Source organism: Pseudophryne corroboree, chromosome 3 (genome assembly GCF_028390025.1).
Source record: "Pseudophryne corroboree isolate aPseCor3 chromosome 3, aPseCor3.hap2, whole genome shotgun sequence".
Lineage (NCBI taxonomy): Eukaryota > Metazoa > Chordata > Amphibia > Anura > Myobatrachidae > Pseudophryne > Pseudophryne corroboree.
Genome location: NC_086446.1, coordinates 112,168,563 through 112,184,962, shown reverse-complemented (window position 1 = coordinate 112,184,962; position 16,400 = coordinate 112,168,563). Strand labels below are relative to the sequence as shown.

General features: G+C 41.0%; 61 non-coding genes and 12 pseudogenes across 61 annotated transcripts in view; all 73 read right to left on the bottom strand.

Moving 5' to 3' along the window:
- Nucleotides 1-94: 94 nt before the first annotated feature.
- LOC135069791 (5S ribosomal RNA) lies at nucleotides 95-213 on the bottom strand. Its single transcript, XR_010255973.1, has one exon. It is a non-coding gene; the product is annotated as a 5S ribosomal RNA (ribosomal RNA).
- A 107-nt stretch (nucleotides 214-320) lies between these two features.
- Nucleotides 321-439, bottom strand: LOC134900387 (5S ribosomal RNA). The gene has a single exon (XR_010173899.1). It is a non-coding gene; the product is annotated as a 5S ribosomal RNA (ribosomal RNA).
- Nucleotides 440-546: 107 nt separating this feature from the next.
- Nucleotides 547-665, bottom strand: LOC134887876 (5S ribosomal RNA; annotated as a pseudogene).
- Nucleotides 666-772: 107 nt separating this feature from the next.
- LOC134897641 (5S ribosomal RNA) lies at nucleotides 773-891 on the bottom strand. The gene has a single exon (XR_010172132.1). It is a non-coding gene; the product is annotated as a 5S ribosomal RNA (ribosomal RNA).
- A 107-nt stretch (nucleotides 892-998) lies between these two features.
- Nucleotides 999-1,117, bottom strand: LOC135063017 (5S ribosomal RNA). The gene has a single exon (XR_010249358.1). It is a non-coding gene; the product is annotated as a 5S ribosomal RNA (ribosomal RNA).
- A 107-nt stretch (nucleotides 1,118-1,224) lies between these two features.
- LOC134888674 (5S ribosomal RNA) lies at nucleotides 1,225-1,343 on the bottom strand (annotated as a pseudogene).
- A 107-nt stretch (nucleotides 1,344-1,450) lies between these two features.
- Nucleotides 1,451-1,569, bottom strand: LOC134887541 (5S ribosomal RNA; annotated as a pseudogene).
- Nucleotides 1,570-1,676: 107 nt separating this feature from the next.
- On the bottom strand, nucleotides 1,677-1,795 carry LOC134892127 (5S ribosomal RNA; annotated as a pseudogene).
- A 107-nt stretch (nucleotides 1,796-1,902) lies between these two features.
- LOC135059617 (5S ribosomal RNA) lies at nucleotides 1,903-2,021 on the bottom strand. The gene has a single exon (XR_010246017.1). It is a non-coding gene; the product is annotated as a 5S ribosomal RNA (ribosomal RNA).
- Nucleotides 2,022-2,128: 107 nt separating this feature from the next.
- On the bottom strand, nucleotides 2,129-2,247 carry LOC135064607 (5S ribosomal RNA). The gene has a single exon (XR_010250913.1). It is a non-coding gene; the product is annotated as a 5S ribosomal RNA (ribosomal RNA).
- A 107-nt stretch (nucleotides 2,248-2,354) lies between these two features.
- Nucleotides 2,355-2,473, bottom strand: LOC135059616 (5S ribosomal RNA). Its single transcript, XR_010246016.1, has one exon. It is a non-coding gene; the product is annotated as a 5S ribosomal RNA (ribosomal RNA).
- A 107-nt stretch (nucleotides 2,474-2,580) lies between these two features.
- On the bottom strand, nucleotides 2,581-2,699 carry LOC134886713 (5S ribosomal RNA). Its single transcript, XR_010170789.1, has one exon. It is a non-coding gene; the product is annotated as a 5S ribosomal RNA (ribosomal RNA).
- Nucleotides 2,700-2,806: 107 nt separating this feature from the next.
- Nucleotides 2,807-2,925, bottom strand: LOC134888121 (5S ribosomal RNA; annotated as a pseudogene).
- Nucleotides 2,926-3,032: 107 nt separating this feature from the next.
- LOC135059994 (5S ribosomal RNA) lies at nucleotides 3,033-3,151 on the bottom strand. The gene has a single exon (XR_010246388.1). It is a non-coding gene; the product is annotated as a 5S ribosomal RNA (ribosomal RNA).
- Nucleotides 3,152-3,258: 107 nt separating this feature from the next.
- On the bottom strand, nucleotides 3,259-3,377 carry LOC134886712 (5S ribosomal RNA). The gene has a single exon (XR_010170788.1). It is a non-coding gene; the product is annotated as a 5S ribosomal RNA (ribosomal RNA).
- Nucleotides 3,378-3,484: 107 nt separating this feature from the next.
- On the bottom strand, nucleotides 3,485-3,603 carry LOC135059982 (5S ribosomal RNA). The gene has a single exon (XR_010246377.1). It is a non-coding gene; the product is annotated as a 5S ribosomal RNA (ribosomal RNA).
- Nucleotides 3,604-3,710: 107 nt separating this feature from the next.
- Nucleotides 3,711-3,829, bottom strand: LOC134888300 (5S ribosomal RNA; annotated as a pseudogene).
- A 107-nt stretch (nucleotides 3,830-3,936) lies between these two features.
- Nucleotides 3,937-4,055, bottom strand: LOC134890121 (5S ribosomal RNA). Its single transcript, XR_010171324.1, has one exon. It is a non-coding gene; the product is annotated as a 5S ribosomal RNA (ribosomal RNA).
- Nucleotides 4,056-4,162: 107 nt separating this feature from the next.
- On the bottom strand, nucleotides 4,163-4,281 carry LOC135068960 (5S ribosomal RNA). The gene has a single exon (XR_010255151.1). It is a non-coding gene; the product is annotated as a 5S ribosomal RNA (ribosomal RNA).
- A 107-nt stretch (nucleotides 4,282-4,388) lies between these two features.
- Nucleotides 4,389-4,507, bottom strand: LOC135061817 (5S ribosomal RNA). Its single transcript, XR_010248186.1, has one exon. It is a non-coding gene; the product is annotated as a 5S ribosomal RNA (ribosomal RNA).
- Nucleotides 4,508-4,614: 107 nt separating this feature from the next.
- On the bottom strand, nucleotides 4,615-4,733 carry LOC134886711 (5S ribosomal RNA). The gene has a single exon (XR_010170787.1). It is a non-coding gene; the product is annotated as a 5S ribosomal RNA (ribosomal RNA).
- A 107-nt stretch (nucleotides 4,734-4,840) lies between these two features.
- Nucleotides 4,841-4,959, bottom strand: LOC134900422 (5S ribosomal RNA). Its single transcript, XR_010173933.1, has one exon. It is a non-coding gene; the product is annotated as a 5S ribosomal RNA (ribosomal RNA).
- Nucleotides 4,960-5,066: 107 nt separating this feature from the next.
- LOC135059615 (5S ribosomal RNA) lies at nucleotides 5,067-5,185 on the bottom strand. Its single transcript, XR_010246015.1, has one exon. It is a non-coding gene; the product is annotated as a 5S ribosomal RNA (ribosomal RNA).
- A 107-nt stretch (nucleotides 5,186-5,292) lies between these two features.
- On the bottom strand, nucleotides 5,293-5,411 carry LOC135067127 (5S ribosomal RNA). The gene has a single exon (XR_010253351.1). It is a non-coding gene; the product is annotated as a 5S ribosomal RNA (ribosomal RNA).
- Nucleotides 5,412-5,518: 107 nt separating this feature from the next.
- Nucleotides 5,519-5,637, bottom strand: LOC134890801 (5S ribosomal RNA; annotated as a pseudogene).
- A 107-nt stretch (nucleotides 5,638-5,744) lies between these two features.
- LOC135067718 (5S ribosomal RNA) lies at nucleotides 5,745-5,863 on the bottom strand. Its single transcript, XR_010253929.1, has one exon. It is a non-coding gene; the product is annotated as a 5S ribosomal RNA (ribosomal RNA).
- Nucleotides 5,864-5,970: 107 nt separating this feature from the next.
- On the bottom strand, nucleotides 5,971-6,089 carry LOC135063909 (5S ribosomal RNA). The gene has a single exon (XR_010250229.1). It is a non-coding gene; the product is annotated as a 5S ribosomal RNA (ribosomal RNA).
- A 107-nt stretch (nucleotides 6,090-6,196) lies between these two features.
- On the bottom strand, nucleotides 6,197-6,315 carry LOC135063279 (5S ribosomal RNA). Its single transcript, XR_010249614.1, has one exon. It is a non-coding gene; the product is annotated as a 5S ribosomal RNA (ribosomal RNA).
- Nucleotides 6,316-6,422: 107 nt separating this feature from the next.
- On the bottom strand, nucleotides 6,423-6,541 carry LOC134886710 (5S ribosomal RNA). The gene has a single exon (XR_010170786.1). It is a non-coding gene; the product is annotated as a 5S ribosomal RNA (ribosomal RNA).
- A 107-nt stretch (nucleotides 6,542-6,648) lies between these two features.
- On the bottom strand, nucleotides 6,649-6,767 carry LOC134897529 (5S ribosomal RNA). Its single transcript, XR_010172120.1, has one exon. It is a non-coding gene; the product is annotated as a 5S ribosomal RNA (ribosomal RNA).
- A 107-nt stretch (nucleotides 6,768-6,874) lies between these two features.
- LOC135059613 (5S ribosomal RNA) lies at nucleotides 6,875-6,993 on the bottom strand. The gene has a single exon (XR_010246013.1). It is a non-coding gene; the product is annotated as a 5S ribosomal RNA (ribosomal RNA).
- A 107-nt stretch (nucleotides 6,994-7,100) lies between these two features.
- LOC135059970 (5S ribosomal RNA) lies at nucleotides 7,101-7,219 on the bottom strand. Its single transcript, XR_010246365.1, has one exon. It is a non-coding gene; the product is annotated as a 5S ribosomal RNA (ribosomal RNA).
- Nucleotides 7,220-7,326: 107 nt separating this feature from the next.
- LOC134886709 (5S ribosomal RNA) lies at nucleotides 7,327-7,445 on the bottom strand. Its single transcript, XR_010170785.1, has one exon. It is a non-coding gene; the product is annotated as a 5S ribosomal RNA (ribosomal RNA).
- Nucleotides 7,446-7,552: 107 nt separating this feature from the next.
- On the bottom strand, nucleotides 7,553-7,671 carry LOC135058940 (5S ribosomal RNA). Its single transcript, XR_010245361.1, has one exon. It is a non-coding gene; the product is annotated as a 5S ribosomal RNA (ribosomal RNA).
- A 107-nt stretch (nucleotides 7,672-7,778) lies between these two features.
- Nucleotides 7,779-7,897, bottom strand: LOC135067481 (5S ribosomal RNA). Its single transcript, XR_010253694.1, has one exon. It is a non-coding gene; the product is annotated as a 5S ribosomal RNA (ribosomal RNA).
- A 107-nt stretch (nucleotides 7,898-8,004) lies between these two features.
- On the bottom strand, nucleotides 8,005-8,123 carry LOC134886708 (5S ribosomal RNA). The gene has a single exon (XR_010170784.1). It is a non-coding gene; the product is annotated as a 5S ribosomal RNA (ribosomal RNA).
- A 107-nt stretch (nucleotides 8,124-8,230) lies between these two features.
- Nucleotides 8,231-8,349, bottom strand: LOC134890007 (5S ribosomal RNA). The gene has a single exon (XR_010171311.1). It is a non-coding gene; the product is annotated as a 5S ribosomal RNA (ribosomal RNA).
- A 107-nt stretch (nucleotides 8,350-8,456) lies between these two features.
- Nucleotides 8,457-8,575, bottom strand: LOC135067292 (5S ribosomal RNA). The gene has a single exon (XR_010253513.1). It is a non-coding gene; the product is annotated as a 5S ribosomal RNA (ribosomal RNA).
- Nucleotides 8,576-8,682: 107 nt separating this feature from the next.
- On the bottom strand, nucleotides 8,683-8,801 carry LOC135061816 (5S ribosomal RNA). Its single transcript, XR_010248185.1, has one exon. It is a non-coding gene; the product is annotated as a 5S ribosomal RNA (ribosomal RNA).
- A 107-nt stretch (nucleotides 8,802-8,908) lies between these two features.
- On the bottom strand, nucleotides 8,909-9,027 carry LOC134886706 (5S ribosomal RNA). Its single transcript, XR_010170782.1, has one exon. It is a non-coding gene; the product is annotated as a 5S ribosomal RNA (ribosomal RNA).
- A 107-nt stretch (nucleotides 9,028-9,134) lies between these two features.
- On the bottom strand, nucleotides 9,135-9,253 carry LOC134897417 (5S ribosomal RNA). Its single transcript, XR_010172108.1, has one exon. It is a non-coding gene; the product is annotated as a 5S ribosomal RNA (ribosomal RNA).
- Nucleotides 9,254-9,360: 107 nt separating this feature from the next.
- On the bottom strand, nucleotides 9,361-9,479 carry LOC135063006 (5S ribosomal RNA). Its single transcript, XR_010249347.1, has one exon. It is a non-coding gene; the product is annotated as a 5S ribosomal RNA (ribosomal RNA).
- Nucleotides 9,480-9,586: 107 nt separating this feature from the next.
- Nucleotides 9,587-9,705, bottom strand: LOC134886705 (5S ribosomal RNA). The gene has a single exon (XR_010170781.1). It is a non-coding gene; the product is annotated as a 5S ribosomal RNA (ribosomal RNA).
- Nucleotides 9,706-9,812: 107 nt separating this feature from the next.
- LOC134889892 (5S ribosomal RNA) lies at nucleotides 9,813-9,931 on the bottom strand. Its single transcript, XR_010171299.1, has one exon. It is a non-coding gene; the product is annotated as a 5S ribosomal RNA (ribosomal RNA).
- Nucleotides 9,932-10,038: 107 nt separating this feature from the next.
- On the bottom strand, nucleotides 10,039-10,157 carry LOC135069790 (5S ribosomal RNA). Its single transcript, XR_010255972.1, has one exon. It is a non-coding gene; the product is annotated as a 5S ribosomal RNA (ribosomal RNA).
- A 107-nt stretch (nucleotides 10,158-10,264) lies between these two features.
- Nucleotides 10,265-10,383, bottom strand: LOC135059585 (5S ribosomal RNA). The gene has a single exon (XR_010245986.1). It is a non-coding gene; the product is annotated as a 5S ribosomal RNA (ribosomal RNA).
- Nucleotides 10,384-10,490: 107 nt separating this feature from the next.
- On the bottom strand, nucleotides 10,491-10,609 carry LOC135062995 (5S ribosomal RNA). The gene has a single exon (XR_010249336.1). It is a non-coding gene; the product is annotated as a 5S ribosomal RNA (ribosomal RNA).
- Nucleotides 10,610-10,716: 107 nt separating this feature from the next.
- On the bottom strand, nucleotides 10,717-10,835 carry LOC135064240 (5S ribosomal RNA). Its single transcript, XR_010250551.1, has one exon. It is a non-coding gene; the product is annotated as a 5S ribosomal RNA (ribosomal RNA).
- A 107-nt stretch (nucleotides 10,836-10,942) lies between these two features.
- LOC134886344 (5S ribosomal RNA) lies at nucleotides 10,943-11,061 on the bottom strand. Its single transcript, XR_010170430.1, has one exon. It is a non-coding gene; the product is annotated as a 5S ribosomal RNA (ribosomal RNA).
- Nucleotides 11,062-11,168: 107 nt separating this feature from the next.
- On the bottom strand, nucleotides 11,169-11,287 carry LOC134892126 (5S ribosomal RNA; annotated as a pseudogene).
- A 107-nt stretch (nucleotides 11,288-11,394) lies between these two features.
- On the bottom strand, nucleotides 11,395-11,513 carry LOC135059612 (5S ribosomal RNA). The gene has a single exon (XR_010246012.1). It is a non-coding gene; the product is annotated as a 5S ribosomal RNA (ribosomal RNA).
- A 107-nt stretch (nucleotides 11,514-11,620) lies between these two features.
- Nucleotides 11,621-11,739, bottom strand: LOC135064605 (5S ribosomal RNA). The gene has a single exon (XR_010250911.1). It is a non-coding gene; the product is annotated as a 5S ribosomal RNA (ribosomal RNA).
- A 107-nt stretch (nucleotides 11,740-11,846) lies between these two features.
- LOC134886704 (5S ribosomal RNA) lies at nucleotides 11,847-11,965 on the bottom strand. The gene has a single exon (XR_010170780.1). It is a non-coding gene; the product is annotated as a 5S ribosomal RNA (ribosomal RNA).
- A 107-nt stretch (nucleotides 11,966-12,072) lies between these two features.
- On the bottom strand, nucleotides 12,073-12,191 carry LOC135059959 (5S ribosomal RNA). The gene has a single exon (XR_010246354.1). It is a non-coding gene; the product is annotated as a 5S ribosomal RNA (ribosomal RNA).
- Nucleotides 12,192-12,298: 107 nt separating this feature from the next.
- LOC135063177 (5S ribosomal RNA) lies at nucleotides 12,299-12,417 on the bottom strand. The gene has a single exon (XR_010249514.1). It is a non-coding gene; the product is annotated as a 5S ribosomal RNA (ribosomal RNA).
- Nucleotides 12,418-12,524: 107 nt separating this feature from the next.
- LOC134891438 (5S ribosomal RNA) lies at nucleotides 12,525-12,643 on the bottom strand (annotated as a pseudogene).
- Nucleotides 12,644-12,750: 107 nt separating this feature from the next.
- Nucleotides 12,751-12,869, bottom strand: LOC135063745 (5S ribosomal RNA). The gene has a single exon (XR_010250068.1). It is a non-coding gene; the product is annotated as a 5S ribosomal RNA (ribosomal RNA).
- Nucleotides 12,870-12,976: 107 nt separating this feature from the next.
- On the bottom strand, nucleotides 12,977-13,095 carry LOC135059834 (5S ribosomal RNA). Its single transcript, XR_010246232.1, has one exon. It is a non-coding gene; the product is annotated as a 5S ribosomal RNA (ribosomal RNA).
- A 107-nt stretch (nucleotides 13,096-13,202) lies between these two features.
- LOC135059611 (5S ribosomal RNA) lies at nucleotides 13,203-13,321 on the bottom strand. The gene has a single exon (XR_010246011.1). It is a non-coding gene; the product is annotated as a 5S ribosomal RNA (ribosomal RNA).
- A 107-nt stretch (nucleotides 13,322-13,428) lies between these two features.
- Nucleotides 13,429-13,547, bottom strand: LOC135069823 (5S ribosomal RNA). Its single transcript, XR_010256005.1, has one exon. It is a non-coding gene; the product is annotated as a 5S ribosomal RNA (ribosomal RNA).
- Nucleotides 13,548-13,654: 107 nt separating this feature from the next.
- Nucleotides 13,655-13,773, bottom strand: LOC134891939 (5S ribosomal RNA; annotated as a pseudogene).
- A 107-nt stretch (nucleotides 13,774-13,880) lies between these two features.
- LOC134901914 (5S ribosomal RNA) lies at nucleotides 13,881-13,999 on the bottom strand. The gene has a single exon (XR_010175389.1). It is a non-coding gene; the product is annotated as a 5S ribosomal RNA (ribosomal RNA).
- A 107-nt stretch (nucleotides 14,000-14,106) lies between these two features.
- LOC135059610 (5S ribosomal RNA) lies at nucleotides 14,107-14,225 on the bottom strand. Its single transcript, XR_010246010.1, has one exon. It is a non-coding gene; the product is annotated as a 5S ribosomal RNA (ribosomal RNA).
- A 107-nt stretch (nucleotides 14,226-14,332) lies between these two features.
- LOC135059609 (5S ribosomal RNA) lies at nucleotides 14,333-14,451 on the bottom strand. The gene has a single exon (XR_010246009.1). It is a non-coding gene; the product is annotated as a 5S ribosomal RNA (ribosomal RNA).
- A 107-nt stretch (nucleotides 14,452-14,558) lies between these two features.
- Nucleotides 14,559-14,677, bottom strand: LOC135069675 (5S ribosomal RNA). Its single transcript, XR_010255852.1, has one exon. It is a non-coding gene; the product is annotated as a 5S ribosomal RNA (ribosomal RNA).
- A 107-nt stretch (nucleotides 14,678-14,784) lies between these two features.
- Nucleotides 14,785-14,903, bottom strand: LOC134892727 (5S ribosomal RNA; annotated as a pseudogene).
- Nucleotides 14,904-15,010: 107 nt separating this feature from the next.
- On the bottom strand, nucleotides 15,011-15,129 carry LOC135068664 (5S ribosomal RNA). The gene has a single exon (XR_010254859.1). It is a non-coding gene; the product is annotated as a 5S ribosomal RNA (ribosomal RNA).
- A 107-nt stretch (nucleotides 15,130-15,236) lies between these two features.
- On the bottom strand, nucleotides 15,237-15,355 carry LOC135059948 (5S ribosomal RNA). Its single transcript, XR_010246343.1, has one exon. It is a non-coding gene; the product is annotated as a 5S ribosomal RNA (ribosomal RNA).
- A 107-nt stretch (nucleotides 15,356-15,462) lies between these two features.
- LOC134886703 (5S ribosomal RNA) lies at nucleotides 15,463-15,581 on the bottom strand. The gene has a single exon (XR_010170779.1). It is a non-coding gene; the product is annotated as a 5S ribosomal RNA (ribosomal RNA).
- Nucleotides 15,582-15,688: 107 nt separating this feature from the next.
- Nucleotides 15,689-15,807, bottom strand: LOC135058946 (5S ribosomal RNA). Its single transcript, XR_010245367.1, has one exon. It is a non-coding gene; the product is annotated as a 5S ribosomal RNA (ribosomal RNA).
- A 107-nt stretch (nucleotides 15,808-15,914) lies between these two features.
- Nucleotides 15,915-16,033, bottom strand: LOC134888299 (5S ribosomal RNA; annotated as a pseudogene).
- A 107-nt stretch (nucleotides 16,034-16,140) lies between these two features.
- Nucleotides 16,141-16,259, bottom strand: LOC135059937 (5S ribosomal RNA). Its single transcript, XR_010246332.1, has one exon. It is a non-coding gene; the product is annotated as a 5S ribosomal RNA (ribosomal RNA).
- Nucleotides 16,260-16,366: 107 nt separating this feature from the next.
- LOC134886702 (5S ribosomal RNA) overlaps nucleotides 16,367-16,400 on the bottom strand; it is a 119-nt gene continuing 85 nt past the window's right edge. Inside the window, exon 1 of the ribosomal RNA XR_010170778.1 lies at nucleotides 16,367-16,400. This exon is cut by the window's right edge and continues 85 nt beyond it. This is a non-coding gene — a ribosomal RNA (5S ribosomal RNA).

Here is a 16,400-nt window from a genome sequence, read left to right as displayed (position 1 = left end):
TCTGTTAGAACTTTTCTACTTCTAACTACTGGTTCATAAATAAATACGTTTGAAAATGGAATGCATCAACAGAACGGTGTTGGCAGTATAAAAATATCTACAGCACCTTGTATTCCCAGGTGGTCTCCCATCCAAGTACTAACCAGGCCCAACACTGCTTGGCTTCCAAGATCAGATGAGATTGGGCATATCCAGTGTGGTGTTGCTGTAGATAAACTTTCTGGTTTCTGTTAGAACTTTTCTACTTCTAACTACTGGTTCATAAATGAATACGTTTTAAAATGGAATGCATCAACAGAACGGTGTTGGCAGTATAAAAATATCTACAGCACCTTGTATTCCCAGGTGGTCTCCCATCCAAGTACTAACCAGGCCCAACACTGCTTAGCTTCCAAGATCAGATGAGATTGGGCGTTTTCAGTGTGGTGTGGCTGTAGATTAGCTTTATGGTTTCTGTTTGAACTTTTCTACTTCTAACTACTGGTTCATAAATGAATACATTTGAAAATGGAATGCATCAACAGAACGGTGTTGGCAGTATAAAAATATCTACAGCACCTTGTATTCCCAGGTGGTCTCCCATCCAAGTACTAATCAGGCCCAACACTGCTTAGCTAACAAGATCAGATGAGATTGGGCGTATCCAGTGTGGTGTTGCTGTAGATGAACTTTCTGGTTTCTGTTAGAACTTTTCTACTTCTAACTACTGGTTCATAAATGAATACGTTTTAAAATGGAATGCATCAACAGAATGGTGTTGGTAGTATAAAAATATCTACAGCACCTCGTATTCCCAGGTGGTCTCCCATCCAAGTACTAACCAGGCCCAACACTGCTTAGCTTCCAAGATCAGATGAGATTGGGCGTATTCAGTGTGGTGTGGCTGTAGATGAGCTTTATGGTTTCTGTTAGAACTTTTCTACTTCTAACTACTGGTTCATAAATAAATACGTTTGAAAATGGAATGCATCAACAGAACGGTGTTGGCAGTATAAAAATATCTACAGCACCTTGTATTCCCAGGTGGTCTCCCATCCAAGTACTAACCAGGCCCAACACTGCTTAGCTTCCAAGATCAGATGAGATTGGGCGTATCCAGTGTGGTGTGGCTGTAGATTAGCTTTGTGGTTTCTGTTTGAACTTTTCTACTTCTAACTACTGGTTCATAAATGAATACGTTTTAAAATGGAATGCATCAACAGAATGGTGTTGGTAGTATAAAAATATCTGCAGCACCTTGTATTCCCAGGTGGTCTCCCATCCAAGTACTAACCAGGCCCAACACTGCTTAGCTTCCAAGATCAGATGAGATTGTGCATATTCAGTGTGGTGTGGCTGTAGATAAGCTTTATGGTTTCTGTTAGAACTTTTCTACTTCTAACTACTGGTTCATAAATGAATACGTTTGAAAATGGAATGCATCAACAGAACGGTGTTGGCAGCATAAAAATATCTACAGCACCTTGTATTCCGAGGTGGTCTCCCATCCAAGTACTGACCAGGCCCAACACTGCTTAGCTTCCAAGATCAGATGAGATTTGGCGTATCCAGTGTGGTGTGGCTGTAGATAAGCTTTGTGGTTTCTGTTTGAACTTTTCTACTTCTAACTACTGGTTCATAAATGAATACGTTTGAAAATGGAATGCATCAACAGAACGGTGTTGGCAGTATAAAAATATCTACAGCACCTTGTATTCCCAGGTGGTCTCCCATCCAAGTACTAACCAGGCCCAACACTGCTTAGCTTCCAAGATCAGATGAAATGGGGCAAATCCAGCGTGGTGTGGCTGTAGATGAGCTTTGTGGTTTCTGTTAGAACTTTTCTACTTCTAACTACTGGTTCATAAATGAATACGTTTGAAAATGGAATGCATCAACAGAACGGTGTTGGCAGTATAAAAATATCTACAGCACCTTGTATTCCCAGGTGGTCTCCCATCCAAGTACTAACCAGGCCCAACACTGCTTAGCTTCCAAGATCAGATGAGATTGGGCGTATCCAGTGTGGTGTTGCTGTAGATGAACTTTCTGGTTTCTGTTAGAACTTTTCTACTTCTAACTACTGGTTCATAAATGAATACGTTTTAAAATGGAATGCATCAACAGAACGGTGTTGGCAGTATAAAAATATCTACAGCACCTTGTATTCCCAGGTGGTCTCCCATCCAAGTACTAACCAGGCCTAACACTGCTTAGCTTCCAAGATCAGATGAGATTGGGCGTATTCAGTGTGGTGTGGCTGTAGATTAGCTTTGTGATTTCTGTTAGAACTTTTCTACTTCTAACTACTGGTTCATAAATGAATACGTTTGAAAATGGAATGCATCAACAGAACGGTGTTGGCAGTATAAAAATATCTACAGCACCTTGTATTCCCAGGTGGTCTCCCATCCAAGTACTAACCAGGCCCAACACTGCTTAGCTTCCAAGATCAGATGAGATTGGGCGTATCCAGTGTGGTGTTGCTGTAGATGAACTTTCTGGTTTCTGTTAGAACTTTTCTACTTCTAACTACTGGTTCATAAATGAATACGTTTTAAAATGGAATGCATCAACAGAACGGTGTTGGCAGTATAAAAATATCTACAGCACCTTGTATTCCCAGGTGGTCTCCCATCCAAGTACTAACCAGGCCCAACACTGCTTAGCTAACAAGATCAGATGAGATTGGGCGTATCCAGTGTGGTGTTGCTGTAGATGAACTTTCTGGTTTCTGTTAGAACTTTTCTACTTCTAACTACTGGTTCATAAATGAATACGTTTTAAAATGGAATGCATCAACAGAACGGTGTTGGTAGTATAAACATATCTACAGCACCTTGTATTCCCAGGTGGTCTCCCATCCAAGTATTAACCAGGCCCAACACTGCTTAGCTTCCAAGATCAGATGAGATTGGGCGTATCCTGTGTGGTGTTGCTGTAGATGAACTTTCTGGTTTCTGTTAGAACTTTTCTACTTCTAACTACTGGTTCATAAATGAATACGTTTTAAAATGGAATGTATCAACAGAACGGTGTTGGCAGTATAAAAATATCTACAGCACCTTGTATTCCCAGGTGGTCTCCCATCCAAGTACTAACCAGGCCCAACACTGCTTAGCTTCCAAGATCAGATGAGATTGGGCGTATTCAGTGTGGTGTGGCTGTAGATAAGCTTTGTGGTTTCTGTTTGAACTTTTCTACTTCTAACTACTGGTTCATAAATGAATACATTTGAAAATGGAATGCATCAACAGAACGGTGTTGGCAGTATAAAAATATCTACAGCACCTTGTATTCCCAGGTGGTCTCCCATCCAAGTACTAACCAGGCCCAACACTGCTTAGCTAACAAGATCAGATGAGATTGGGCGTATCCAGTGTGGTGTTGCTGTAGATTAACTTTCTGGTTTCTGTTAGAACTTTTCTACTTCTAACTACTGGTTCATAAATGAATACGTTTTAAAATGGAATGCATCAACAGAACGGTGTTGGCAGTATAAAAATATCTACAGCACCTTGTATTCCCAGGTGGTCTCCCATCCAAGTACTAACCAGGCCCAACACTGCTTAGCTTCCAAGATCAGATGAGATTGGGCGTATTCAGTGTGGTGTGGCTGTAGATTAGCTGTGTGGTTTTTGTTTGAACTTTTCTACTTCTAACTACTGGTTCATAAATGAATACATTTGAAAATGGAATGCATCAACAGAACGGTGTTGGCAGTATAAAAATATCTACAGCACCTTGTATTCCCAGGTGGTCTCCCATCTAAGTACTAACCAGGCCCAACACTGCTTAGCTAACAAGATCAGATGAGATTGGGCGTATCCAGTGTGGTGTTGCTGTAGATGAACTTTCTGGTTTCTCTTAGAACTTTTCTACTTCTAACTACTGGTTCATAAATGAATACGTTTTAAAATGGAATGCATCAACAGAACGGTGTTGGCAGTATAAAAATATCTACAGCACCTTGTATTCCCAGGTGGTCTCCCATCCAAGTACTAACCAGGCCCAACACTGCTTAACTTCCAAGATCAGATGAGATTGGGCGTATTCAGTGTGGTGTGGCTGTAGATGAGCTTTGTGGTTTCTGTTAGAACTTTTCTACTTCTAACTACTGGTTCATAAATGAATACGTTTGAAAATGGAATGCATCAACAGAACGGTGTTGGCAGTATAAAAATATCTACAGCACCTTGTATTCCCAGGTGGTCTCCCATCCAAGTACTAACCAGGCCCAATACTGCTTAGCTTCCAAGATCAGATGAGATTGGGCGTATCCAGTGTGGTGTTGCTGTAGATGAACTTTCTGGTTTCTGTTAGAACTTTTCTACTTCTAACTACTGGTTCATAAATGAATACGTTTTAAAATGGAATGCATCAACAGAACGGTGTTGGCAGTATAAAAATATCTACAGCACCTTGTATTCCCAGGTGGTCTCCCATCCAAATACTAACCAGGCCCAACACTGCTTAGCTTCCAAGATCAGATGAGATTGGGCGTATTCAGTGTGGTGTGGCTGTAGATTAGCTTTGTGGTTTCTGTTTGAACTTTTCTACTTCTAACTACTGGTTCATAAATGAATACATTTGAAAATGGAATGCATCAACAGAACGGTGTTGGCAGTATAAAAATATCTACAGCACCTTGTATTCCCAGGTGGTCTCCCATCCAAGTACTAACCAGGCCCAACACTGCTTAGCTAACAAGATCAGATGAGATTGGGCGTATCCAGTGTGGTGTTGCTGTAGATGAACTTTCTGGTTTCTGTTAGAACTTTTCTACTTCTAACTACTGGTTCATAAATGAATACGTTTTAAAATGGAATGCATCAACAGAATGGTGTTGGTAGTATAAAAATATCTACAGCACCTCGTATTCCCAGGTGGTCTCCCATCCAAGTACTAACCAGGCCCAACACTGCTTAGCTTCCAAGATCAGATGAGATTGGGCGTATCCAGTGTGGTGTGGCTGTAGATTAGCTTTGTGGTTTTTGTTTGAACTTTTCTACTTCTAACTACTGGTTCATAAATGAATACGTTTGAAAATGGAATGCATCAACAGAACGGTGTTGGCAGTATAAAAATATCTACAGCACCTTGTATTCCCAGGTGGTCTCCCATCCAAGTACTAACCAGGCCCAACACTGCTTAGCTTCCAAGATCAGATGAGATTGGGCGTATCCAGTGTGGTGTTGCTGTAGATGAACTTTCTGGTTTCTGTTAGAACTTTTCTACTTCTAACTACTGGTTCATAAATGAATACGTTTTAAAATGGAATGCATCAACAGAACGGTGTTGGCAGTATAAAAATATCTAAAGCACCTTGTATTCCCAGGTGGTCTCCCATCCAAGTACTAACCAGGCCCAACACTGCTTAGCTTCCAAGATCAGATGAGATTGGGCGTATTCAGTGTGGTGTGGCTGTAGATGAGCTTTGTGGTTTCTGTTAGAACCTTTCTACTTCTAACTACTGGTTCATAAATGAATACGTTTGAAAATGGAATGCATCAACAGAACGGTGTTGGCAGTATAAAAATATCTAAAGCACCTTGTATTCCCAGGTGGTCTCCCATCCAAGTACTAACCAGGCCCAACACTGCTTAGTTTCCAAGATCAGATGAGATTGGGCGTATCCAGTGTGGTGTTGCTGTAGATGAACTTTCTGGTTTCTGTTAGAACTTTTCTACTTCTAACTACTGGTTCATAAATGAATACGTTTTAAAATGGAATGCATCATCAGAACGGTGTTGGCAGTATAAAAATATCTACAGCACCTTGTATTCCCAGGTGGTCTCCCATCCAAATACTAACCAGGCCCAACACTGCTTTGCTTCCAAGATCAGATGAGATTGGGCGTATTCAGTGTGGTGTGGCTGTAGATTAGCTTTGTGGTTTCTGTTTGAACTTTTCTACTTCTAACTACTGGTTCATAAATGAATACATTTGAAAATGGAATGCATCAACAGAACGGTGTTGGCAGTATAAAAATATCTACAGCACCTTGTATTCCCAGGTGGTCTCCCATCCAAGTACTAACCAGGCCCAACACTGCTTAGCTTCCAAGATCAGATGAGATTGGGCGTATCCAGTGTGGTGTTGCTGCAGATGAACTTTCTGGTTTCTGTTAGAACTTTTCTACTTCTAACTACTGGTTCATAAATGAATACGTTTTAAAATGGAATGCATCAACAGAACGGTGTTGGCAGTATAAAAATATCTACAGCACCTTGTATTCCCAGGTGGTCTCCCATCCAAGTACTAACCAGGCCCAACACTGCTTAGCTTCCAAGATCAGGTGAGATTGGGCGTATTCAGTGTGGTGTGGCTGTAGATTAGCTTTGTGGTTTCTGTTTGAACTTTTCTACTTCTAACTACTGGTTCATAAATGAATACATTTGAAAATGGAATGCATCAACAGAACGGTGTTGGCAGTATAAAAATATCTACAGCACCTTGTATTCCCAGGTGGTCTCCCATCCAAGTACTAACCAGGCCCAACACTGCTTAGCTAACAAGATCAGATGAGATTGGGCGTATCCAGTGTGGTGTTGCTGTAGATGAACTTTCTGGTTTCTGTTAGAACTTTTCTACTTCTAACTACTGGTTCATAAATGAATACGTTTTAAAATGGAATGCATCAACAGAATGGTGTTGGTAGTATAAAAATATCTACAGCACCTCGTATTCCCAGGTGGTCTCCCATCCAAGTACTAACCAGGCCCAACACTGCTTAGCTTCCAAGATCAGATGAGATTGGGCGTATTCAGTGTGGTGTGGCTGTAGATGAGCTTTATGGTTTCTGTTAGAACTTTTCTACTTCTAACTACTGGTTCATAAATGAATACGTTTGAAAATGGAATGCATCAACAGAACGGTGTTGGCAGTATAAAAATATCTACAGCACCTTGTATTCCCAGGTGGTCTCCCATCCAAGTACTAACCAGGCCCAACACTGCTTAGCTTCCAAGATCAGATGAGATTGGGCGTATCCAGTGTGGTGTTGCTGTAGATGAACTTTCTGGTTTCTGTTAGAACTTTTCTACTTCTAACTACTGGTTCATAAATGAATACGTTTTAAAATGGAATGCATCAACAGAACGGTGTTGGCAGTATAAAAATATCTACAGCACCTTGTATTCCCAGGTGGTCTCCCATCCAAGTACTAACCAGGCCCAACACTGCTTAGCTTCCAAGATCAGATGAGATTGGGCGTATTCAGTGTGGTGTGGCTGTAGATTAGCTTTGTGGTTTCTGTTTGAACTTTTCTACTTCTAACTACTGGTTCATAAATGAATACATTTGAAAATGGAATGCATCAACAGAACGGTGTTGGCAGTATAAAAATATCTACAGCACCTTGTATTCCCAGGTGGTCTCCCATCCAAGTACTAACCAGGCCCAACACTGCTTAGCTAACAAGATCAGATGAGATTGGGCGTATCCAGTGTGGTGTTGCTGTAGATGAACTTTCTGGTTTCTGTTAGAACTTTTCTACTTCTAACTACTGGTTCATAAATGAATACGTTTTAAAATGGAATGCATCAACAGAATGGTGTTGGTAGTATAAAAATATCTACAGCACCTCGTATTCCCAGGTGGTCTCCCATCCAAGTACTAACCAGGCCCAACACTGCTTAGCTTTCAAGATCAGATGAGATTGGGCGTATTCAGTGTGGTGTGGCTGTAGATGAGCTTTATGGTTTCTGTTAGAACTTTTCTACTTCTAACTACTGGTTCATAAATGAATACGTTTGAAAATGGAATGCATCAACAGAACGGTGTTGGCAGTATAAAAATATCTACAGCACGTTGTATTCCCAGGTGGTCTCCCATCCAAGTACTAACCAGGCCCAACACTGCTTAGCTTCCAAGATCAGATGAGATTGGGCGTATCCAGTGTGGTGTGGCTGTAGATTAGCTTTGTGGTTTTTGTTTGAACTTTTCTACTTCTAACTACTGGTTCATAAATGAATACATTTGAAAATGGAATGCATCAACAGAACGGTGTTGGCAGTATAAAAATATCTACAGCACCTTGTATTCCCAGGTGGTCTCCCATCCAAGTACTAACCAGGCCCAACACTGCTTAGCTAACAAGATCAGATGAGATTGGGCGTATCCAGTGTGGTGTTGCTGTAGATGAACTTTCTGGTTTCTGTTAGAACTTTTCTACTTCTAACTACTGGTTCATAAATGAATACGTTTTAAAATGGAATGCATCAACAGAACGGTGTTGGTAGTATAAAAATATCTACAGCACCTTGTATTCCCAGGTGGTCTCCCATCCAAGTACTAACCAGGCCCAACACTGCTTAACTTCCAAGATCAGATGAGATTGGGCGTATTCAGTGTGGTGTGGCTGTAGATGAGCTTTGTGGTTTCTGTTAGAACTTTTCTACTTCTAACTACTGGTTCATAAATGAATACGTTTGAAAATGGAATGCATCAACAGAACGGTGTTGGCAGTATAAAAATATCTACAGCACCTTGTATTCCCAGGTGGTCTCCCATCCAAGTACTAACCAGGCCCAACACTGCTTAGCTTCCAAGATCAGATGAGATTGGGCGTATCCGGTGTGGTGTTGCTGTAGATGAACTTTCTGGTTTCTGTTAGAACTTTTCTACTTCTAACTACTGGTTCATAAATGAATACGTTTTAAAATGGAATGCATCAACAGAACGGTGTTGGCAGTATAAAAATATCTACAGCACCTTGTATTCCCAGGTGGTCTCCCATCCAAATACTAACCAGGCCCAACACTGCTTAGCTTCCAAGATCAGATGAGATTGGGCGTATTCAGTGTGGTGTGGCTGTAGATTAGCTTTGTGGTTTCTGTTTGAACTTTTCTACTTCTAACTACTGGTTCATAAATGAATACATTTGAAAATGGAATGCATCAACATAACGGTGTTGGCAGTATAAAAATATCTACAGCACCTTGTATTCCCAGGTGGTCTCCCATCCAAGTACTAACCAGGCCCAACACTGCTTAGCTAACAAGATCAGATGAGATTGGGCGTATCCAGTGTGGTGTTGCTGTAGATGAACTTTCTGGTTTCTGTTAGAACTTTTCTACTTCTAACTACTGGTTCATAAATGAATACGTTTTAAAATGGAATGCATCAACAGAATGGTGTTGGTAGTATAAAAATATCTACAGCACCTCGTATTCCCAGGTGGTCTCCCATCCAAGTACTAACCAGGCCCAACACTGCTTAGCTTCCAAGATCAGATGAGATTGGGCGTATTCAGTGTGGTGTGGCTGTAGATGAGCTTTACGGTTTCTGTTAGAACTTTTCTACTTCTAACTACTGGTTCATAAATGAATACGTTTTAAAATGGAATGCATCAACAGAACGGTGTTGGCAGTATAAAAATATCTACAGCACCTTGTATTCCCAGGTGGTCTCCCATCCAAGTACTAACCAGGCCCAACACTGCTTAGCTTCCAAGATCAGATGAGATTGGGCGTATCCAGTGTGGTGTGGCTGTAGATTAGCTTTGTGGTTTTTGTTTGAACTTTTCTACTTCTAACTACTGGTTCATAAATGAATACATTTGAAAATGGAATGCATCAACAGAACGGTGTTGGCAGTATAAAAATATCTACAGCACCTTGTATTCCCAGGTGGTCTCCCATCCAAGTACTAACCAGGCCCAACACTGCTTAGCTAACAAGATCAGATGAGATTGGGCGTATCCAGTGTGGTGTTGCTGTAGATGAACTTTCTGGTTTCTGTTAGAACTTTTCTACTTCTAACTACTGGTTCATAAATGAATACGTTTTAAAATGGAATGCATCAACAGAACGGTGTTGGTAGTATAAAAATATCTACAGCACCTTGTATTCCCAGGTGGTCTCCCATCCAAGTACTAACCAGGCCCAACACTGCTTAACTTCCAAGATCAGATGAGATTGGGCGTATTCAGTGTGGTGTGGCTGTAGATGAGCTTTGTGGTTTCTGTTAGAACTTTTCTACTTCTAACTACTGGTTCATAAATAAATACGTTTGAAAATGGAATGCATCAACAGAACGGTGTTGGCAGTATAAAAATATCTACAGCACCTTGTATTCCCAGGTGGTCTCCCATCCAAGTACTAACCAGGCCCAACACTGCTTGGCTTCCAAGATCAGATGAGATTGGGCATATCCAGTGTGGTGTTGCTGTAGATGAACTTTCTGGTTTCTGTTAGAACTTTTCTACTTCTAACTACTGGTTCATAAATGAATACGTTTTAAAATGGAATGCATCAACAGAACGGTGTTGGCAGTATAAAAATATCTACAGCACCTTGTATTCCGAGGTGGTCTCCCATCCAAGTACTAACCAGGCCCAACACTGCTTAGCTTCCAAGATCAGATGAGATTGGGCGTTTTCAGTGTGGTGTGGCTGTAGATTAGCTTTGTGGTTTCTGTTTGAACTTTTCTACTTCTAACTACTGGTTCATAAATGAATACATTTGAAAATGGAATGCATCAACAGAACGGTGTTGGCAGTATAAAAATATCTACAGCACCTTGTATTCCCAGGTGGTCTCCCATCCAAGTACTAACCAGGCCCAACACTGCTTAGCTTCCAAGATCAGATGAGATTGGGCGTATCCAGTGTGGTGTGGCTGTAGATTAGCTTTGTGGTTTCTGTTTGAACTTTTCTACTTCTAACTACTGGTTCATAAATGAATACGTTTTAAAATGGAATGCATCAACAGAATGGTGTTGGTAGTATAAAAATATCTACAGCACCTTGTATTCCCAGGTGGTCTCCCATCCAAGTACTAACCAGGCCCAACACTGCTTAGCTTCCAAGATCAGATGAGATTGTGCGTATTCAGTGTGGTGTGGCTGTAGATGAGCTTTATGGTTTCTGTTAGAACTTTTCTACTTCTAACTACTGGTTCATAAATGAATACGTTTGAAAATGGAATGCATCAACAGAACGGTGTTGGCAGCATAAAAATATCTACAGCACCTTGTATTCCGAGGTGGTCTCCCATCCAAGTACTGACCAGGCCCAACACTGCTTAGCTTCCAAGATCAGATGAGATTTGGCGCATCCAGTGTGGTGTGGCTGTAGATAAGCTTTGTGGTTTCTGTTTGAACTTTTCTACTTCTAACTACTGGTTCATAAATGAATACGTTTGAAAATGGAATGCATCAACAGAACGGTGTTGGCAGTATAAAAATATCTACAGCACCTTGTATTCCCAGGTGGTCTCCCATCCAAGTACTAACCAGGCCCAACACTGCTTAGCTTCCAAGATCAGATGAAATGGGGCAAATCCAGCGTGGTGTGGCTGTAGATGAGCTTTGTGGTTTCTGTTAGAACTTTTCTACTTCTAACTACTGGTTCATAAATGAATACGTTTGAAAATGGAATGCATCAACAGAACGGTGTTGGCAGTATAAAAATATCTACAGCACCTTGTATTCCCAGGTGGTCTCCCATCCAAGTACTAACCAGGCCCAACACTGCTTAGCTTCCAAGATCAGATGAGATTGGGCGTATCCAGTGTGGTGTTGCTGTAGATGAACTTTCTGGTTTCTGTTAGAACTTTTCTACTTCTAACTACTGGTTCATAAATGAATACGTTTTAAAATGGAATGCATCAACAGAACGGTGTTGGCAGTATAAAAATATCTACAGCACCTTGTATTCCCAGGTGGTCTCCCATCCAAGTACTAACCAGGCCTAACACTGCTTAGCTTCCAAGATCAGATGAGATTGGGCGTATTCAGTGTGGTGTGGCTGTAGATTAGCTTTGTGATTTCTGTTTGAACTTTTCTACTTCTAACTACTGGTTCATAAATGAATACATTTGAAAATGGAATGCATCAACAGAACGGTGTTGGCAGTATAAAAATATCTACAGCACCTTGTATTCCCAGGTGGTCTCCCATCCAAGTACTAACCAGGCCCAACACTGCTTAGCTAACAAGATCAGATGAGATTGGGCGTATCCAGTGTGGTGTTGCTGTAGATGAACTTTCTGGTTTCTGTTAGAACTTTTCTACTTCTAACTACTGGTTCATAAATGAATACGTTTTAAAATGGAATGCATCAACAGAATGGTGTTGGTAGTATAAAAATATCTACAGCACCTTGTATTCCCAGGTGGTCTCCCATCCAAGTACTAACCAGGCCCAACACTGCTTAGCTTCCAAGATCAGATGAGATTGGGCGTATTCAGTGTGGTGTGGCTGTAGATTAGCTTTATGGTTTCTGTTAGAACTTTTCTACTTCTAACTACTGGTTCATAAATGAATACGTTTGAAAATGGAATGCATCAACAGAACGGTGTTGGCAGTATAAAAATATCTACAGCACCTTGTATTCCCAGGTGGTCTCCCATCCAAGTACTAACCAGGCCCAACACTGCTTAGCTTCCAAGATCAGATGAGCTTGGGCGCATCCAGTGTGGTGTGGCTGTAGATGAGCTTTGTGGTTTCTGTTAGAACTTTTCTACTTCTAACTACTGGTTCATAAATGAATACGTTTGAAAATGGAATGCATCAACAGAACGGTGTTGGCAGTATAAAAATATCTACAGCACCTTGTATTACCGGGTGGTCTCCCATCCAAGTACTAACCAGGCCCAACACTGCTTAGCTTCCAAGATCAGAGGAGATTGGGCGTATCCAGTGTGGTGTTGCTGTAGATGAACTTTCTGGTTTCTGTTAGAACTTTTCTACTTCTAACTACTGGTTCATAAATGAATAAGTTTTAAAATGGAATGCATCAACAGAACGGTGTTGGCAGTATAAAAATATCTACAGCACCTTGTATTCCCAGGTGGTCTCCCATCCAAGTACTAACCAGGCCCAACACTGCTTAGCTTCCAAGATCAGATGAGATTGGGCAAATCCAGTGTGGTGTGGCTGTAGATGAGCTTTGAGTTTTCTGTTAGAACTTTTCTACTTCTAACTACTGGTTCATAAATGAATACGTTTTAAAATGGAATGCATCAACAGAACGGTGTTGGTAGTATAAAAATATCTACAGCACCTTGTATTCCCAGGTGGTCTCCCATCCAAGTACTAACCAGGCCCAACACTGCTTAACTTCCAAGATCAGATGAGATTGGGCGTCTTCAGTGTGGTGTGGCTGTAGATGAGCTTTGTGGTTTCTGTTAGAACTTTTCTACTTCTAACTACTGGTTCATAAATGAATACGTTTGAAAATGGAATGCATCAACAGAACGGTGTTGGCAGTATAAAAATATCTACAGCACCTTGTATTCCCAGGTGGTCTCCCATCCAAGTACTAACCAGGCCCAACACTGCTTAGCTTCCAAGATCAGATGAGATTGGGCGTATCCAGTGTGGTGTTGCTGTAGATGAACTTTCTGGTTTCTGTTAGAACTTTTCTACTTCTAACAACTGGTTCATAAATGAATACGTTTTAAAATGGAATGCATCAACAGAACGGTGTTGGCAGTATAAAAATATCTACAGCACCTTGTATTCCCAGGTGGTCTCCCATCCAAGTACTAACCAGGCCCAACACTGCTTAGCTTTCAAGATCAGTTGAGATTGGGCGTATTCAGTGTGGTGTGGCTGTAGATTAGCTTTGTGGTTTCTGTTTGAACTTTTCTACTTCTAACTACTGGTTCATAAATGAATACATTTGAAAATGGAATGCATCAACAGAACGGTGTTGGCAGTATAAAAATATCTACAGCACCTTGTATTCCCAGGTGGTCTCCCATCCAAGTACTAACCAGGCCTAACACTGCTTAGCTAACAAGATCAGATGAGATTGGGCGTATCCAGTGTGGTGTTGCTGTAGATGAACTTTCTGGTTTCTGTTAGAACTTTTCTACTTCTAACTACTGGTTCATAAATGAATATGTTTTAAAATGGAATGCATCAACAGAACGGTGTTGGCAGTATAAAAATATCTACAGCACCTCGTATTCCCAGGTGGTCTCCCATCCAAGTACTAACCAGGCCCAACACTGCTTAACTTCCAAGATCAGATGAGATTGGGCGTATTCAATGTGGTGTGGCTGTAGATGAGCTTTGTGGTTTCTGTTAGAACTTTTCTACTTCTAACTACTGGTTCATAAATGAATACGTTTGAAAATGTAATGCATCAACAGAACGGTGTTGGCAGTATTAAAATATCTACAGCACCTTGTATTCCCAGGTGGTCTCCCATCCAAGTACTAACCAGGCCCAACACTGCTTAGCTTCCAAGATCAGATGAGATTGGGCGTATCCAGTGTGGTGTTGCTGTAGATGAACTTTCTGGTTTCTGTTAGAACTTTTCTACTTCTAACTACTGGTTCATAAATGAATACGTTTTAAAATGGAATGCATCAACAGAACGGTGTTGGCAGTATAAAAATATCTACAGCACCTTGTATTCCCAGGTGGTCTCCCATCCAAGTACTAACCAGGCCCAACACTGCTTAGCTTCCAAGATCAGATGAGATTGGGCGTATCCAGTGTGGTGTTGCTGTAGATGAATTTTCTGGTTTCTGTTAGAACTTTTCTACTTCTAACTACTGGTTCATAAATGAATACGTTTTAAAATGGAATGCATCAACAGAACGGTGTTGGCAGTATACAAATATCTACAGCACCTTGTATTCCCAGGTGGTCTCCCATCCAAGTACTAACCAGGCCCAACACTGCTTAGCTAACAAGATCAGATGAGATTGGGCGTATCCAGTGTGGTGTGGCTGTAGATTAGCTTTGTGGTTTTTGTTTGAACTTTTCTACTTCTAACTACTGGTTCATAAATGAATACATTTGAAAATGGAATGCATCAACAGAACGGTGTTGGCAGTATAAAAATATCTACAGGACCTTGTATTCCCAGGTGGTCTCCCATCCAAGTACTAACCAGGCCCAACACTGCTTAGCTAACAAGATCAGATGAGATTGGGCGTATCCAGTGTGGTGTTGCTGTAGATGAACTTTCTGGTTTCTGTTAGAACTTTTCTACTTCTAACTACTGGTTCATAAATGAATACGTTTTAAAATGGAATGCATCAACAGAACGGTGTTGGTAGTATAAACATATCTACAGCACCTTGTATTCCCAGGTGGTCTCCCATCCAAGTACTAACCAGGCCCAACACTGCTTAGCTTCCAAGATCAGATGAGATTGGGCGTATCCCGTGTGGTGTTGCTGTAGATGAACTTTCTGGTTTCTGTTAGAACTTTTCTACTTCTAACTACTGGTTCATAAATGAATACGTTTTAAAATGGAATGTATCAACAGAACGGTGTTGGCAGTATAAAAATATCTACAGCACCTTGTATTCCCAGGTGGTCTCCCATCCAAGTACTAACCAGGCCCAACACTGCTTAGCTTCCAAGATCAGATGAGATTGGGCGTATTCAGTGTGGTGTGGCTGTAGATAAGCTTTGTGGTTTCTGTTTGAACTTTTCTACTTCTAACTACTGGTTCATAAATGAATACATTTGAAAATGGAATGCATCAACAGAACGGTGTTGGCAGTATAAAAATATCTACAGCACCTTGTATTCCCAGGTGGTCTCCCATCCAAGTACTAACCAGGCCCAACACTGCTTAGCTAACAAGATCAGATGAGATTGGGCGTATCCAGTGTGGTGTTGCTGTAGATTAACTTTCTGGTTTCTGTTAGAACTTTTCTACTTCTAACTACTGGTTCATAAATGAATACGTTTTAAAATGGAATGCATCAACAGAACGGTGTTGGCAGTATAAAAATATCTACAGCACCTTGTATTCCCAGGTGGTCTCCCATCCAAGTACTAACCAGGCCCAACACTGCTTAGCTTCCAAGATCAGATGAGATTGGGCATATTCAGTGTGGTGTGGCTGTAGATTAGCTGTGTGGTTTTTGTTTGAACTTTTCTACTTCTAACTACTGGTTCATAAATGAATACATTTGAAAATGGAATGCATCAACAGAACGGTGTTGGCAGTATAAAAATATCTACAGCACCTTGTATTCCCAGGTGGTCTCCCATCTAAGTACTAACCAGGCCCAACACTGCTTAGCTAACAAGATCAGATGAGATTGGGCGTATCCAGTGTGGTGTTGCTGTAGATGAACTTTCTGGTTTCTGTTAGAACTTTTCTACTTCTAACTACTGGTTCATAAATGAATACGTTTTAAAATGGAATGCATCAACAGAACGGTGTTGGCAGTATAAAAATATCTACAGCACCTTGTATTCCCAGGTGGTCTCCCATCCAAGTACTAACCAGGCCCAACACTGCTTAGCTTCCAAGATCAGATGAGATTGGGCGTATTCAGTGTGGTGTGGCTGTAGATTAGCTTTGTGGTTTCTGTTTGAACTTTTCTACTTCTAACTACTGGTTCATAAATGAATACATTTGAAAATGGAATGCATCAACAGAACGGTGTTGGCAGTATAAAAATATCTACAGCACCTTGTATTCCCAGGTGGTCTCC